Raw genomic sequence first — 18,103 nt, 5'->3', positions numbered from 1 at the left:
AGGACAAGTCCATAAACCGCTACTAAACGGACTTGGAAAAATCCAAAACCCAGAAATAACATGTATAGAATGTTTGTACGTTTGGGAAGCTTGGCAGGTGCCCTTGGCCTGGATTGGCTGCTGTCGTGGACGGGATGCTGGGCTCGATGGACCCTTGGTCTTTTCCCAGTGTGGCATTACTTATGTACTTATGTACTAATAGCACTACAGAACAATCATATAGCAGAAATATGATAAATGTCAGCAGAATATGATAGGCAGCATGGCAGAGCATTCATATAAAAGGATATGATATAATATCAGCACAATACTAATGACACAACTAAGAAGCACACACAAGTAAATACCAGCTTTCTGAAATTACCATTTATGCGTGAATGTGATATTCATGTGCTCATATGTAAATGATCATATGCATACTTGGAGAGGCTTTTAAAATAACCCCCATGGTATATAAGACCTCGCTGTCCTTAAAATACATTTGGAGATGAAAGATTCTATTTCTGCTTTGTATTAACACTGACCCATTGCTATAGAAAGGGCATGAGAACATACTAACGCAGGAAACAATAAGATTGATTGCTTCCAGGAAGAAACAACGTACAGCAGTTTTATATTCTGTAATAGACTTTTTGGAATCTGGGGGTGAGAGAGGAATAAAAGGAAGCTGGAACCTTCAGAAGTTAACAAGAAGCAAAATGCAATTGGTGTGAAAAGTCGCACAACTTCCGCTAACAAAGTGACACAGCTGAATACAAAAGAGCTGTTTTCAGGGACCTGAATATAATGAAAAGTGCCAGGCTGATAAATCCAATAAACCCTGATGTGACATAGGTCTATGGCTTCTGGAATTCAAATGCTGTACCTATACTTCTGGCAACAGTAATGACAGCAGGCCTGCTGCTCTCTCTGATTTTCTTCTCGGTTTTAGTCAGTTGCAGGCTATTGTGTGTACTGTACAGATTGTGCCACAGGATTGAGACGCCCCATAAAATCAGTATAGGATGATGGAGATAGATGGTCAGCTCATCCATTTGCAGAGCATTCCTAATTCCTAGAACAGTTTTCATGCAAGATACTATTAATTCTACTTATTTAGTCACCAGTAGGATTGTGTACAGCCAAAAAAAAACGTTTGGCTAATCATTTTAAATGAAGGTTTTGAAATTCTCATGTGATGTTTTTCATGTTTTTCCACACTTGTATGGGCACAAGAAGTTTTTTGCCTGTGCTAATTAATTGTATAGGTGTTCATTCATATAGGTGCACATAAGCGATTTATGTGTGCTTGATTGTAAACTCACAAATCCACAATTCCAGGAATAACATGTATAGAATGTTTGTACGTTTGGGAAGCTTGCCATGTTCCCTTGGCCTGGATTGGCCGCTGTCGTGGACAGGATGCTGGGCTCGATGGACCCTTGGTCTTTTCTCAGTGTGGCATTACTTATGTGCTAGGTTTTTTCTTCTATAAACACTAACAGGTCAACACTCAGCCATAGCAGGTGACAGGACTTATCAAAATGCTGGCCACAACATTTTTTTAAAAACTTGTATATTCAGCACAACAATATACTACTACTACTTATCATTTCTATAGCGCTACTAGACGTACGCAGCGCTGTACACTTGAATATGAAGAAACAGTCCCTGCTCGACAGAGCTTACAATCTAATTAGGACAGACAAACAGGACAAACAAGAGATAAGAGAATATTAAAGTGAGGATGATAAAATAAGGGTTCTGAACATGTGAATAAGGGTTAGGGTTTAAAAGCAGCATCAAAAAGGTGGGCTTTTAGCTTAGATTTGAAGATGGCCAGAGATGGAGCTTGATGTACTGGCTCAGGAAGTCTATTCCAGGCATATGGTGCAGCAAGATAAAAGGAACGGAGTCTGGAGTTAGCAGTGGAGGAGAAGGGTGCAGATAAGAGAGATTTACCCAGTGAACGGAGTTCTCGGGGAGGAATGTAGGGAGAGATGAGAGTGGAGAGGTACTAAGGAGCTGCAGAGTGAATGCACTTATAGATCAATAAGAGGAGTATGAACTGTATGCAGAAATGGATAGGAAGCCAGTGAAGTGACTTGAGGAGAGGGCTAATATGAGCATAACGACACTGGCGGAATATTAGTCGTGCAGCAGAATTTTAAAAGATTGAAGAGGAGAGAGATGGCTAAGTGGGAGACCTGTGAGAAGCAAGTTGCAATAGTCTAAGCGAGAGGTGATAAGAGTGTGGATGAGGGTTCTGGTAGTGTGCTCAGAAAGGAAGGGCGAATTTTGGTGATATTATAGAGAAAGAAACGACAGGTTTTAGCAGTCTGCTGAACATGTGCAGAGAAGGAGAAGGAGGAGTCGAAGATGACCCCAAGGTTATGAGCTGATGAGACAGGAAAGATGAGAGTGTTATCCATAGAAATAGAGAATTGGGGAGGAGGAGAGGTTGGTTTAGGGGGAAAGATAAGAAGCTCAGTCTTGGTCATGTTTAGTTTTAGGTGGCGCTGAGACATCCAGGCAGCAATGTCAGACAGGCAGGCTGATACTTTGGCCTGGATTTTGGCTGAGATTTCTGGTGTGGAGAGGTAGATCTGGGAGTCATCAGTGTAAAGATGATACTGAAAACCATGGGATGAGATCAGAGTACCAAGGGAAGAAGTATAGATGGAGAAAAGAAGAGGTCCCAGGACAGATCACTGAGGTACACCAACTGACAGTGGGATAGAAATAGAGGAGGATCCACTAGAGTATACACTAAAGGTACGCTGGGAGAGATAAGAAGAAAACCAGGAAAGAACAGAGCCCTGAAATCTAAGTGAGGACTGCGTATCAAGGAGTAGGCTGTGATCAACAGTGTCAAAAGCAGCAGATAGATCGAGAAAGATGAGGATAGAATAGAGACCTTTGGATCTGGCCAGGAACAGATCATTGGAGACTTTAGCAAGCACTGTTTCAGCTGAATGAAGGGGGGTGAAGCCAGATTGAAGTGGATCAAGAATACCTTGAGATGAAAGAAAGTCAAGGCAACGGCGATAAACAGCACGTTCAAGTATCTTGGATAGGAAAGGGAGGAGGGAGATGGGGCAATAGTTGGAAGGACAGGTAGGGTCCAATGAAGGTTTTTTAAGGAGTGGTGTGACTACGGCATGTTTGAAGGCATCAGGAACAGTCGCAGTGGAAACTGAAAGATTGAGGATATGACAGATAAAAGGGATGACAGTAGGAGAGATAGTGTTAAGTAGGATCAGAGGAACAGGTAGTTGATTTCGAGGAGCAAATAAGATGTGTAGTTTCCTCTTCAGTGATTTCAGACAAGGAAGAAAAGGAGGCAGGGATTGGAGGGTTGAGAGAATGGACTAAGGGAAGGAGAGGTGAAGGTGACCTGGTTGAGAATTCAAGTTTAATCTTGTGAACCTTATCATGAAAGTACTCAGCCAGAGTCTGGGGGGAAAGTGAAGGGGGAGTTGGAGGTGAAAGCACTTTGAGGAGAGAGTTCAGTGTTTGAGGGTTTGAGCCAAGAGAATTTGTCAACTGGATGTAATAGTCCTGTTTGGCAAGTAAAAGAGCAGACTGGAAGGAGGTCAGCAAGAATTTGAAATGTATGAAGTCAACATGGGCACAGGATTTCAGCCAAAGGCGTTTGGCAGAGCGGGCACAGGAATGTAGGTAGCAGATTCTAGAGGTCAGCCAAGGCTGGGGTTTAGTACGTTTTACAGAATGGGGAATGGGAGGAGCGAGAGTATCCAGAGCAGAGGAGAGAATAGTATTATAGGAATATACAGCCTCATTGACAGACTTGGATAACGTGGAGGGGCATAATCGAACGGAAAGGCCTATCTCCATGGGTGTTTATCTCCGAGAACGGGTCCGTGAAGGGGCGGGCCGAACCGTATTTAAAAAAAAATGAACATTGTTGAGCTGGGCGTTTGTTTTTTTTTAGCGATAATGGAAACTAAAAACGCCCAGCTCAAAAACATCCTAATCTGAGCCATTTGGTCGTGGGAGGGGTCACAATTCATAGTACACTCGCCCCCCTGATATGCCAGGACACCAACTGGGCACCCTAGGTCAGTGCGGTGGACTTCAGAAAAAGCTCCCACATGCATAGCTCCCTTACCACGGGTGCTGAGCTCCCAACCCCCCTCCCCCAAAACCCACTACCCACAAATGTACAACACTACCATAGCTCTTAGGGGTGAAGGGGGCACCTCATGTGGGTACAGTGGGTTTTGGAGGCCTCCCATTTACCAGCACAAGTGTTACAGGTGGGGGGGATGGGCCTGGGGCCACTTGGCTGAAGTGCACTGTGGGACCCACTAAAAGTGCTCCAGGGACCTGCATACACGCAGGCCTCTAGGACTGGTTGCTGCTATATAACATTGGCACACCAGTTGACACCTGAAGACTAATCTCTCCAAAAACGTCCTTTATTGGAATAACCACCTTTACTCACAGTTAACTGCAGATCAGAGGTTGTGCCCCACTGGCAACGAGTCTCCCTGGTACTGAGATGAGCAGTAGGTCAGAGCTGGCAGAATGCTGCACAATGCCCTCTTTCAGCCACATTCAAGGGAAGAACTAAGTTCTGTAACGTGGCTAACACAGGAAAGGGAACTAAAACTGGCTTACAAAAATGGCCACTACCGCATGGACTATAACAGGAAACACAACAGGGCACACTCTGACCCAGTAGGCAGGGGGAAAAGCACCATGGGAGAAGAGCCTACCAACTACCAACACCGTGAGACTGTAACACAAGCTAATGAAATCACGGAGCCCAATACCCTACACCCACCACAATGCAATGCTGATGTGACCCTGTACTGCATCCGAGAGCCACATCTGATCCAGGGAAAAGCTGTGACAGGATCGAACACATTCTGCTGTCATGGAGGTGGGTACGGCATTTGAGGCTGGCATACAGGCTGGAAAAAAGGTTTTAAAGTGGGGTTTTTTTTGGTGGGAGGGGGTTAGTGACCACTGGGGGAGTCCGGGGAGGTCATCCCTGATTCCCTCCAGTGGTCATCTGGGCAGTTGGAACACTTTTTTGGGACTTGTTCGTGAAAAAAAAGGGTCCAAAAAAAAGTGACCCAAAATCGCGGTCAAAATGCCTTTTTTTTTCGATTATCAGCTAAAGACGCCCATCTCTCCTCCGCTGATAACCACGCCCCGTCAACTTTATTCGTTTCTGCGACGGAGTGCAGTTGGAAACGCCCAAAATCGGATTTCGATTATACCGATTTGGGCGCCTTTGCAAGACAAATGTCTATCTCCTGATTTAGGTCGCACTGTAGGCGTTTTTCTCTTTCGAAAATAAGCTGGATAGTGGTAGAGAAGAGATTTGAAACACTGGAGGACAGAGTAGAAGGGTCAATAGCCTGAAGATTCCTAAATGTATTTGTTAAGATTGGACGGGACTGGGGAGGAGGGTGTTTAAGTGTGAAAGGTATCAGATGATGGTCAGAGAGGGGAAGAGTTGAGGCACAGAAACTGGAGAGTGAGCAGTTTGAGTATGCTACGGAGGTAATTCTATATGGAGCCGTGTAGTTTGAGATGCCAAAAGACATGTAACTAGCAACACTCTAATCAAAGAAGATAGTAGATCACAAGGGTAGAAACTTAAAACTATGTTTTGTCAAAAAATTGCCTGACATGGCCATGCTTCGCCCACTTCTGGTCTGTTTCAGGGGATACTACAATCCAAGGACAAACCAGCACAAGTCCCTTCTTAAAAATGGTCTGTTGGAATATTGTTGGAGTATTGTTCAGCATTTGGGTTCAGCAGAATGATACAACCCTTGTGATCTACTATCTTCTTTAATTGTTGTTGACCATGGGTCCCACTTGCCTCTCTCGTACTGATACCGAATGGCGGCACTCTAGTTATCACATATGCGTATAAATGACTTCTTACACAATACTGATAGCAGAAAAGTATACAGCAGGCTTTAATGGAGCACATTTTCCAGTGAGAATGCGCATAGCTGGAGTTTGAGTGGATTCTAGGTGGAGCGCACATGTACAGACATGCATCCTTCTAGGTATGCACATTTACAACATCTCTAGGGTTGGTGCAAGTGGTCACCCTAGATGTGCCTGCAGTCTGTGGCATAAGAACATAACCATTGTCGTATTGGGACAGACCGAAGTTCCATCAAACCCAGCATTCTGTTTCCAGCAGTGGTCAATCCAGGTCCAAGTACCTGGAAAGATCTCCAGTAAAACAGGAATGAACTGTGCTGTTGGTTTCCCTGGTATTTGAACAGGCTTTTTATTTATGGGATATAGATTCTAAATGTTTCCATATGTTGCAAAAAGTACACCGTGGAGGACAAAATTATTTCTTACTATGCACCAGAAGGTTCATAGTGCTGATGTGGTTTTTTATTTTAACATTTAGATATCCTTCTAAATGCCTTATTAAGTATCTTGGTGTAAACTGTTTTCTAGAATTTGTGCTGTTATTTGAATATTTTATTCTTGTTATTGTCTATCTTCATGTTATACTTCCCAGAGTTGGCTTAACGATTGGACAAGGTGAGGCTCTGGCCCAGGGCACAGCGATTAAGGGCACCACAATAACCAGCCTCTGACCTCACCTGGTCTACAGGTTGTCTTTCCTCCCCCTCCTCACTGGACCACAGGGGAGTAAGAGAGGTGAGGGAGCAGTGCCAGATCTGTTGGGAGGGGAAACAGAGGAAGGCGAAAGTGACTGTAAGGAGGAGGGGAAACAGATGCTGGCCAAGGGACAGAGAGATGCCGAACCTGTAGGGAGGGAGGAGGGAAGGGGCACCCGAAGTGATGCGATGAGGAGGGGGCGCTGCCAAAGCAAGTTGGCTCAGGGCACCACTAACTCTTGAGCCAGCCCTGTACTTACCGTACACCACTGTGGGTGAATTTCTTCAAAAAGGCAGTAAATAAATAAGGGGCCTTTTTCTAAAGCTTAGCATATACTAATAGAATTAGCACATGCTCAGATGTAGTGAAAAGGCCCCTAAATAACTAGTAGTGTATGAAAGTAATTTACTTGCACAAGGGTAGCCCCATTTTAGACAGGTCATAGAAGCAGGAATTGAGACATGCAGCTCAGTGTGTCTCAAGTTTCACCAGTATTTTAGAATAGAATCTGAAAATACAGGAGAAATGGACATTTATGCAGCGGGTGTGTGTAGCATAAACATCCATTTTAGAAATATAAATGTGTGTAATATTGATGGGTTGAAAGCCCAGCTTTGATTGTAACCATAGAAAGACAGTATATCAAATCCCATCTCTTTTTCCCCTTTTCCTGAAAGAGGGCCACTACTTGCAAAACGATTGCCCTGTACCTGTGCTGTGTTTGCACATGAGCAATGGAGCGCTATCAGGAAAAGAGTGATAATGGGCCCTCTTTCAAAAGTGTGTGTTCCATTTTTTAACAACATGGGATATGTTCTTTCATGACTTCAAATGAAAGCCCATTCCTAGACATTAACCACTAGCAAAGTGCAATAATTGATTTTTCTTTGCCAAGACCGAAATGGGGATTAGAATGAAAGGAAGCAAAAACCATGTATCAACTGTACTTACTTAAATGTAATTCAAGTGCACTAGGAATAAAAACTTGTGATATATTCCATGTGTTATGTAAATTCTGACTTCTCTTTCAGCTGAAGGAGTCTGCAATCTATAAGAAATAATACCTGAAGTTTTTAAGTGCCTGCAACTTAATTCAGTATGTGGTATTGATGGTCCCATTTAGATTTTTCCATTTCAGACCCTCTAACGCATTAAGGCCGTGACTTGCTCACATCCATTTGGCTAATGATCCCTTACTGCTCTCAAAGTAAATGATAGCTATTTACAGTAAATTATTCAATTAGAACTAGGGAAGTGCAGTATTTATGTTCCATTGTTTGACATAGCAAATTGTCTGACATGACAAAAATAAAAGTGTATAACAAGGCAGTTAGGTTATGCCAATATTCAGAAATCCATAATTGTTTAACTTACATGAAGGGTCTAAAAATAGATACAGTTGTCTGTATCAGAATAGTAGCTTGCTGTGCTGTTATAAGTGTAGCCTTGTTTTACATTGATTTATAGTTTTGTGTAGGTGTATGTGAGTCCCTGGGAAGGGTAAAATGCACACACAAACACATGTGCATGCAATTTTTCTAATGATATATGGCACTAATATACAGTTCTCACATAACCTTAAGCAATAGAGTGATCTTGTGGTTAGAGCAGCAGATTTTGAACCACCAAAATCAGCGTTGAGGTCCCACTTTTCCAACTGATACACCTTCAGGCTTATTTTCAAAAGAGAAGGACGCCCATCTTTTGACACAAATCGCAAGATGGGCGCGCTTCTCACAGGGTCGCCCAAATCAGTATAATGGAAAGCCAATTTTGGGCATCCCAAACTGCTTTCCTTCGCAGAGAAGACCAAAGTTCCCAGGGGCGTGTCGGAGACATAGCGAAGGCGGAACTTGAGCGTGCCTAACACATGGGTGTCCTCGACCCATAATGGAAAAAAAGGGCGTCCCTGACAAACACTTGGATGACTTTACTTGGTCCTTTTTGTCTTACGACCAAGCCACAAAAAGGTGCTCGAACTGACCAGATGACCACCGGAGAGAATCAGGGATGACCTCCCCTTACTCCCCCAGTGGTCACTAACCCCCTCCCACCCTCAAAAAAAATGTTTTAAATATTTTTTGCCAGCCTCAAATATCATACCTAGCTCCATGACAGCAGTATGGCAGGTCCCTGGAGCAGTTTTAGTGGGTGCAGTGCACTCCAAGTAGGCAGACCCAGGCCCTCCCCCCCTACCTCTTACACTTGTGGTGGTAAATGTGAGCCCTTCAAAACCCACCAGAAACCCACTGTACCCACATCTAGGTACGCCCTTCACCCATAATGGCTATGGTAGTGGTGTACTGTTGTGGGGAGTGGGTTTTGGGGGGAGGGGGTTGGGGGGCTCAGCATACAAGGTAAAGGAGCTATGTACCTGGGAGCTTTTTCTGAAGTACACTGCAGTGCCCCCTAGGTTGCCCGGTTGGTGTCCTGGCATGTCAGGGGGATCAGTGCACTACGAATGCTGGCTCCTCCCACAACCAAAGAGCTTGCATTTGGTCGTTTCTGAGATGGGCATCCTTAGTTTCCATTATCGCCGAAAATCAGAAACGACCAAGTCTAAGGATGACCATCTCTAGGGACGACCTAAATTTCAAGAATTGGGCATCCCCGACCGTAGTATCGAAATGAAAGATGGATGCCCATCTTGTTTTGATAATACAGGTTTCCCCGCCCCTTCGTCGGGACGTCCTTAAAGGACGTCCTCAGGAAAACTTGATTGCCCCTTTTGATTATGCCCCTCCTTGTGACCCTGGGCAAGTCATGTTGTCTCATGTAACATATACATAGTAACATAGTAAATGACAGCATATAAAGACCTGTACGGTCCATCCAGCCTGCCCAACAAAATAAACTAATTTTACATGGAATGTGATACTTTATATGTATACCTGAGTTTGATTTTTCCTTGCCTTTGTCAGGGAACAGACCGTAAAAATCTGCCCAGCACTGTTCTTGAACTTTCCATATCTATTCAGTTACGATCAGGGCATAGTACGTAGAATCTCTCAGCTATAGGAAGAGAAAGTAGATGTTATGGATGGGCAGACTGAATAGGGAGCCATCATTTTTTATATTTCTATAAAGATATATAGGGACCTATGTGTCTTTAAAATAGTGCCTAAGTAGGTCCTCATTGCATATGTGCATAAGTGCAAATATTCTAAACATGTATATGTTTAACATGCATGTAACATGGAGGGGCATAATCGAACGGGGCTGGCCATCTCTAATGATAATACCCGACTGTATTATCGAAACAAGATGGCTGGCCATCTTTCGTTTCGATAATACGATCGGGGCCGGCCAAATCTCAACATTTGGGCCACCCTTAGAGATCGCCGGCGTTACAGATGGCCGCCATTGGTTTTCGCCGATAATGGAAACTAATGGCGGCCATCTCAAACCCGGCCAAATCCAAGCCATTTGGTCATGGGAGGAGCCAGCATTGTAGTGCACTGGTCCCCACAAATTGTTCCCAGCTGCATAGCTCCCTTACTTTGGGTGCTGAGCCCCCCCCCCCCAAATACCCCCAAAACCCACTCCCCACAACTGTACACCACTACCATAGCCCTAAGGGGAGAAGGGGGGCACCTACACGTGGGTACAGTGGGTTCGGGTGGGTTTTGAAGGGCTCCCATTTTCCACCACAAGTGTAACAAGTTGGGGGGGATGGGCCTGGGTCCGCCTGCCTGAAGTCCACTGCACCCACTAAAAACTGCTCCAGGGACCTGCATACTGCTGTCATAGAGCTGGGTATGACATTTGAGGCTAGCATAGAGGCTGGCAAAAAAAAAAAATAATTTTTTTTTGGGTGGGATGGGGTTGGTGACCACTGGGGGAGTAAGGGGAGGTGATCCCCGATTTCCTTCGGTGGTCATCTGGTCAGTTCGGCCACCTTTTCGAGGCTTGGTCGTGAACAAAAAGGGACCAAGTAAAGTCATCCAAATGCTCATCAGGGCCAGCCTCGGCTTTCTAATGGAAAAATTATCAGCCGAGGCAGCCATCTCTTAACCACGCCCCCGTCCCACCTTCAGTACACTGCCGACACACCCCCTTGAACTTTGGCCGGCCCTGCGATGGAAAGCAGTTGGCCAAAATCGGCTTTCGATTATACCGATTTGGCCGGCATTAGGAGAAGGCCGGCCATCTCCCTATTTGTATCGGAAGATGGCCGCCTTTATCCTTCGAAAATAAGCAGGATGGTACCATAATAAATGACGGCAGTTAAAGACCTGAATGGTCCATCCAGTCTGCCCAACAAGATAGGGTATGATACATACCTGTAGCAGGTGTTCTCCGAGGACAGCAGGCTGATTGTTCTCACGACTGGGTGACGTCCGCGGCAGCCCCCACCAACCGGAAAGAAGCTTCGCGGGACGGTCGGCACGCAGGGCACGCCCACCGCGCATGCGCGGCCGTCTTCCCGCCCGTGCGCGACCGCTCCCGCCAGTGAATGACTAGCAAAAGATGAAACACACAACTCCAAAGGGGAGGAGGGAGGGTAGGTGAGAACAATCAGCCTGCTGTCCTCGGAGAACACCTGCTACAGGTATGTATCATACCCTTTCTCCGAGGACAAGCAGGCTGCTTGTTCTCACGACTGGGGTATCCCTAGCTCTCAGGCTCACTCAAAACAAGAACCCAGGTCAATTGAACCTCGCACGGCGAGGAAACAACAGAAATTGACCTACGAAGAACAACTAACTGAGAGTGCAGCCTGACCAGAATAAATTCGGGTCCTGGAGGGTGGAGTTGGATTTACACCCCAAACAGATTCTGCAGCACCGACTGCCCGAACCGACTGTCGCGTCGGGTATCCTGCTGGAGGCAGTAATGTGATGTGAATGTGTGGACAGATGACCACGTCGCAGCCTTGCAAATCTCTTCAATAGTGGCTGACTTCAAGTGGGCCACTGACGCTGCCATGGCTCTAACACTATGAGCCGTGACATGACCCTCAAGAGCCAGCCCAGCCTGGGCGTAAGTGAAGGAAATGCAATCTGCTAGCCAATTAGAGATGGTGCGTTTCCCGACAGCGACCCCTAGCCTGTTAGGGTCGAAAGAAATAAACAATTGGGCGGACTGTCTGTTGGGCTGTGTCCGCTCCAAGTAGAAGGCCAATGCTCTCTTGCAGTCCAATGTGTGCAACTGACGTTCAGCAGGGCGGGTATGCGGCCTGGGGAAGAATGTTGGCAAGACAATTGACTGGTTAAGATGGAACTCCGACACCACCTTCGGCAGGAACTTTGGGTGGGTGCGGAGCACTACTCTGTTGTGATGAAATTTGGTATATGGAGCATGAGCTACTAGGGCTTGAAGCTCACTGACCCTACGAGCTGAAGTAACAGCCACCAAGAAAATGACCTTCCAGGTCAAGTACTTCAGATGGCAGGTATTCAGTGGCTCAAAAGGAGGTTTCATCAGCTGGGTGAGGACGACGTTGAGATCCCATGACACAGTAGGAGGCTTGATAGGGGGCTTTGACAAAAGCAAGCCTCTCATGAATCGAACGACTAAAGGCTCTCCAGAGATGGCTTTACCTTCCACACGATAATGGTAAGCACTAATCGCACTAAGGTGATTCCTTACGGAGTTGGTCTTGAGGCCAGACTCTGATAAGTGCAGAAGGTATTCAAGCAGGTTCTGTGCAGGGCAAGAACGAGGTTCTAGGGCCTTGCTCTCACACCACACGACAAACCTCTCCACTTGAAAAAGTAACTCTTTTTAGTGGAATCCTTCCTAGAGGCAAGTAAGACCCGGGAGACACCCTCAGACAGACCCAACGCAGTGAAGTCTACGCCCTCAACATCCAGGCCGTGAGAGCCAGAGACTGAAGGTTGCGGTGCAGCAACGCTCCGTCGTTCTGCGAAATGAGAGTCGGAAAACACTCCAATCTCCACGGTTCTTCTGAGGACAACTCCAGAAGAAGAGGGAACCAGATCTGACGGGGCCAAAAGGGCGCTATCAGAATCATGGTGCCGCGGTCTTGCTTGAGCTTCAGTAAGGTCTTCCCCACCAAAGGTATGGGAGGATAAGCATACAGGAGGCCGGTCCCCCCAATGGAGGAGAAAGGCATCCGACGCTAGCCTGCCGTGTGCCTGAAGTCTGGAACAGAACAGAGGCAGCTTGTGGTTGGTCTGAGAGGCGAAAAGGCCCCACGCTCGGAAGATCTTGCGTACCACTCTGGCATGGAGCGACCACTCGTGCGGTTGCATGACTCTGCTCAGTCTGTCGGCCAGACTGTTGTTTACGCCTGCCAGGTACGTGGCTTGGAGGAGCATGCCGAACCGACACGCCCAACGCCACATCCCGACGGCCTCCTGGCACAGGGGGCGAGATCCGGTGCCCCCCTGCTTGTTGACGTAATACATTGCAACCTGATTGTCTGTCCGAATTTGGATAATTTGGCAGGACAGCCGATCTCTGAAAGCCTTCAGTGCGTTCCAGATCGCTCGGAGCTCCAGGAGGTTGATCTGCAGATCCTTTTCCTGGAGGGACCACAGACCCTGGGTGTGAAGCCCATCGACATGGGCTCCCCACCCCAGGCGAGATGCATCCGTCGTCAGCACTTTCACGGGCTGCGGAATTTGGAATGGACGTCCCAGGGTCAAATTGGTCCGGATGGTCCACCAGAGCAGTGAAGTGCGGCAACTGGTGGAGAGGCGGATGACATCTTCTAGATTCCCGGTGGCTTGGAACCACTGGGAAGCTAGGGTCCATTGAGCAGATCTCATGTGAAGACGAGCCATGGGAGTCACATGAACTGTGGAGGCCATATGACCCAGAAGTCTCAACATCTGCCGAGCTGTGATGTGCTGAGACGCTCTGGTCTGCGAAGCCAGGGCCAAGAGGTTGGTGGCCCTCGCTTCGGGAAGGTAGGCCTGAGCCGTCTGGGAATTCAGCAGCGCTCCTATGAATTCCAGAGACTGAGTTGGCTGGAGATGGGACTTTGGGTAATTTATCACAAACCCCAGCAGCTCCAGAAGTTGAATAGTGCACTGCATGGACCGGAGGGCTCCTGCCTCCGAGGTGTTCTTGACCAGCCAATCGTCGAGATATGGGAACACGTGCACTCCCAGCTTGCGTAGGTAGGCCGCTACCACCACGAGGCACTTGGTAAACACTCGTGGGGCAGAGGCGAGCCCAAAGGGCAGCACACAATACTGAAAGTGCCGTGCGCCCAGGCGGAATCTGAGATACTGTCTGTGAGCTGGCAGTATCGGTATGTGAGTATATGCGTCCTTTAAATCCAGGGAACATAGCCAATCGTTTTCTGAATCATTGGCAGAAGGGTGCCCAAGGAAAGCATCCTGAACTTTTCTTTGACCAGGAATTTGTTCAGGCCTCTCAGGTCTAGGATGGGACGCATCCCCCCTGATCTCTTTTCCACAAGGAAGTACCTGGAATAGAATCCCTGCCCTTCCTGCCCGGGTGGTACGGGCTCGACCGCATTGGCGCTGAGAAGGGCGGAGAGTTCCTCTGCAAGTACCTGCTTGTGATGGGAGCTGAAAGACTGAGCTCCCGGGGGACAATTTGGAGGCAGAGAGGCCAAATTCAGGGCGTATCCGCACCGCACTATTTGGAGAACCCACTGGTCGGAGGTTATGAGAGGCCACCTTTGGTGAAAGAATTTTAACCTCCCTCCGACCGGCAGATCGTCCGGTACGGACACTTGTAGGGCGGCTATGTTCCCGTGGATCCAGTCAAAAGCCCGTCCCCGGCTTTTGCTGTGGAGGCGCAGGGGGCTGCTTAGGCGCACGCTGTTGACGAGAACGAGCGCGCTGGGGCTGTCCCTGTGCCTGACGAGGCCTTCGGGCCGGCTGGTTGTACCTACGCTTCGCAAAAGAATAGGGTGCAGCCTGCCGGGCCCGGGAAAAACGTCCACCTGTGGAGGTGGATGCTGAAGGCGCCCGGTGGGAGAGCTTGTCGAGAGCGGTTTCCCGCTGATGCAGTTGGTCCACCATCTGCTCGACCTTCTCACCGAAAATGTTATCCCCCCGGCAAGGGACGTCAGCCAGTCTCTGCTGGGTGCGGTTGTCCAGGTCAGAGGCACGCAGCCATGAGAGCCTGCGCATCACTATACCTTGGGCCGCAGCACGAGATGCCACGTCACAGGTGTCAAAAATACCCCTGGACAGGAACTTTCTGCACGCCTTCAGCTGCCTGACCACCTCCTGATAAGGCCTGGACTGCTCCGGCGGGAGCTTCTCGACCAGGTCCGCCAGCTGTTGCACATTGGTCCGCATGTGGATGCTCATATAGAGCAGGTATGACTGGATGCGGGTCACGAGCATGGAGGATTGGTAGGCCTTCCTCCCAAACGAGTCCAGAGTGCGAGACTCCCGCCCCGGGGGCGCCGAGGCGGTATCCCTCGAACTCCGTGCCCTCTTGAGAGCAGAATCCACGACCGCTGAGTCATGGGGCAATTGGGGCCGCATGAGCTCTGGGTCAGAGTGGATCCTGTACTGGGACTCTGCTTTCTTGGGAATGGTGGGGTTAGTTAATGGTCGCACCCAGTTCCGGAGCAGCGTCTCCTTCAGGACATTGTGCAGCGGCACCGTGGAGGACTCTCTAGGTGGTGATGGATAGTCGAGGACCTCGAGCATCTCGGCCCTCGGCTCTTCCACAGAGACCACGGGGAAGGGAATGCTGATAGACATATCCCGCACAAAGGAGGCAAAGGAGAGACTCTCAGGAGGTGAGAGCTTCCTCTCCGGTGAAGGCGTGGGGTCCGAGGGGCGGCCCGTAGACTCCTCTGAGGAGAAATATCTAGGGTCCTCCTCTTCCCCCCACGAGTCCTCATCCTCGGTATCGGACATTAGCTCATGTAGCTGAGTCCTGTACCGGGCCCGGCTCGACGTCGAGGCACCGAGGTCTCGGTGTCGTCGAGCGGTGGACTCCCGCGCCGGCGGGGACGGAGCTCCCTCCATCGACGTCGACGGGGACTCCACCTGCGTGGCGGTCGAGACCGGCACCGCAAGCGGCGGCGGTGTCGACAGCCCCGGCGCCGGGCTAGAGCTCGCCGGCGCCACAGTCATCGGCGCCGAGGGCGCAAGCACCCCCGGCGCCGGCACAGCCTGGCGCATCAGCCCTTCCAGGATCCCCGGAAGGATGGCTCTGAGGCACTCGTCCAGGCCCGCTGCCGGGAAAGGCGGTGGGGCCGGTAAGGGTGTCGGTGCCGGAAGCTGCTGGGGGCCAGGAGACGGCACCGAGGTGCCGGAACCCCCGACGCGTCGGTACCTCCACCACCGACGGAGACCTCTCCTCACGACGATGACGCTTCGGCGTCGCCTCCTCTCCGACATCGGGATGCACCGAAGGCGACCGGTGACGACGCTTCTTGTCTTTCTTCCGATGCACGTCACCGGCGCCGGAGGGTATGGAGGTGGAGGAGGTCGATCCCCCTCGGTCTCGAGGTACCGGGTCAGACAGGGTTCGGTCCCGCGGGCCACGAGCTGAGGGCGTGACCGGGGCCGACTGCCCACGCGGCCTCTCACCCCCACTCTCACCGGAGGACCGGCGGGCCGACGGGACCTGTTCTCCTGGGGTCGCTGCCATCGGTGCCGATGTCTCGGGCATCAATACCGGTACCGAAGGGCCGGGCGTCGATACCGATGCCTTCGAGGTCGACGTCGAGGGGCCGGCGCAAGTTCCAAAAAGACGGTCCCGCAGAACTTGCCTCGCAACCTGAGTCCGTTTCCGGAGACCGAGACACAAAGAACACGACTTGAGATTGTGCTCCGGCCCGAGGCACTGGAGGCACCAAGCGTGGGTGTCGGTCTGCGAGATCGGCCGGCCGCAGCGACCACACTTTTTAAATCCACTCGGGACCTTCGAGGACATCGACGGAAAAATCGCGTCGGCGAAGTCAAAGTCGTCAATGGTGGCTAAAATCACACCACGAAAAACAAACGACCGAGCGGCCACTAGGCCGCAACGTGGCGTCCCCGCTGGAAGCGAGGGAAAAAAGGGAGCGCGTGTCCCACACGCGCAGGGTTTCTTTTTTTTTTTTTTTTTTTTTTTAAAGGAAACCGGGCGGTTACGAAAACCGAAAAAAGTAGAAAAAAGCACGATCCGCGTAAACGCGATCGCAAAATCCGGCGGCTGAAGCAGAGAGAGCGGCAAGGCACGACTCTCTCCAGGCGCGGAAAAAAAGGAACTGGCGGGAGCGGTCGCGCACGGGCGGGAAGACGGCCGTGCATGCGCGGTGGGCGTGCCCTGCGTGCCGACCGTCCCGCGAAGCTTCTTTCCGGTTGGTGGGGGCTGCCGCGGACGTCACCCAGTCGTGAGAACAAGCAGCCTGCTTGTCCTCGGAGAAAAACTCATTTTACATGGTATGTGATACTTTATATATATATATACCCAAGTTTGATTTGTCCTTGCCATACTCAGGGCATAGACCATAGAAGTCTGCCCAGCACCATTCTTGTACTAAAAGTTCTGAAGCTAACATCGAAGCCCCTTAAAATTTACACTCCAGTCCATCCATATCTATTCAGTTACGATCAGGGCATAGACTGTTATGTGTAAACCGTAGAATTAAAAAACATGTGTATTAATATAAATATATTACTATTTTAAATGCTCAGTTCACACGTTAGTCATTATTAAATGTGACTGGCTGAGTACAGAACCATCATCACACCCTTGATGTTCTCATGGTGTCAAGACAGACCCGTGTGTCTAGCAAGCATTTTATCACCGAACCTTCCTTAAATGAATTCAATTGTGATTAATGTAAAGTAAACTTCACATGTTGTTATTTACATCAATTATTTGCCAAACTAATAAACATTACCGATGTTAAATTTAAATATGCCTCTCTTGGTGTACATATCAATTCTAAAATACTAAGCATATACTGCAAAAATGTAATGCTAACTGAGACTATACCCATACCGATTTCATGATATACATGATATAGACCCATACCGATTTCGTTCATTATAAATTCATGCTATCCTCTTTCCAAGCCTCCCTATTCCTTGCCAAACAGGATTATTATACCCAGTTGACTAATTCTCTCAGCTCTAACCCTCATCGTCTCTTCGCCACCCTTAATTCCCTCCTCAAAGTGCCCTCCGCTCCCACCCACCCCCCTCACTCTCTCAATCACTGGCTGACTACTTCCGCGACAAGGTCCAGAAGATCAACCTCGAATTCACTACCAAGCCTCCTCCTCCTCTTCACCCTTTAACCCACTCCCTCAACCATCCAACCCAGGCCTCCTTCTCCTCCAGGCCTCCTTCTCCTCTTTTCCTGATATCACCGAAGAGGAAACCGCCCACCTTCTTTCATCCTCGAAATGCACCACCTGTTCTTCTGATCCCATCCCCACCAACTTACTTAACACCATCTCTCCTACTGTCACCCCCCCCCCCCCCATCTGTCATATCCTCAACCTCTCTCTCTCCACTGCAACTGTCCCTGACACCTTCAAGCATGCTGTAGTCATACCACTCCTCAAAAAACCTTCACTAGACCCTAC

General features: G+C 49.0%; 1 protein-coding gene across 5 annotated transcripts in view; it reads right to left on the bottom strand.

The window, feature by feature from the left end:
• The window catches only part of INSC (INSC spindle orientation adaptor protein), a 314,937-nt gene that overhangs the window by 224,743 nt on the left and 72,091 nt on the right, over window positions 1–18,103 (bottom strand). The window contains exon 1 of one of the 5 annotated variants that reach the window (XM_030201050.1): window positions 9,504–9,545. The exons of 3 other annotated variants lie outside the window; for them this stretch is intronic. The gene's annotated coding sequence lies outside the window, so the exon portion shown is untranslated. Of the gene's footprint in view, window positions 1–7,563; window positions 7,598–9,503; window positions 9,546–18,103 lie in introns of those variants that run through there. One more of the 5 variants, XM_030201052.1, reaches the window with a different exon arrangement.

The sequence above is a fragment of the Microcaecilia unicolor genome, chromosome 4 (assembly GCF_901765095.1).
Source record: "Microcaecilia unicolor chromosome 4, aMicUni1.1, whole genome shotgun sequence".
Lineage (NCBI taxonomy): Eukaryota > Metazoa > Chordata > Amphibia > Gymnophiona > Siphonopidae > Microcaecilia > Microcaecilia unicolor.
The sequence above is the reverse complement of the archived record's forward strand: the minus strand, read 5'-3'. Positions and strand labels throughout refer to the sequence as shown.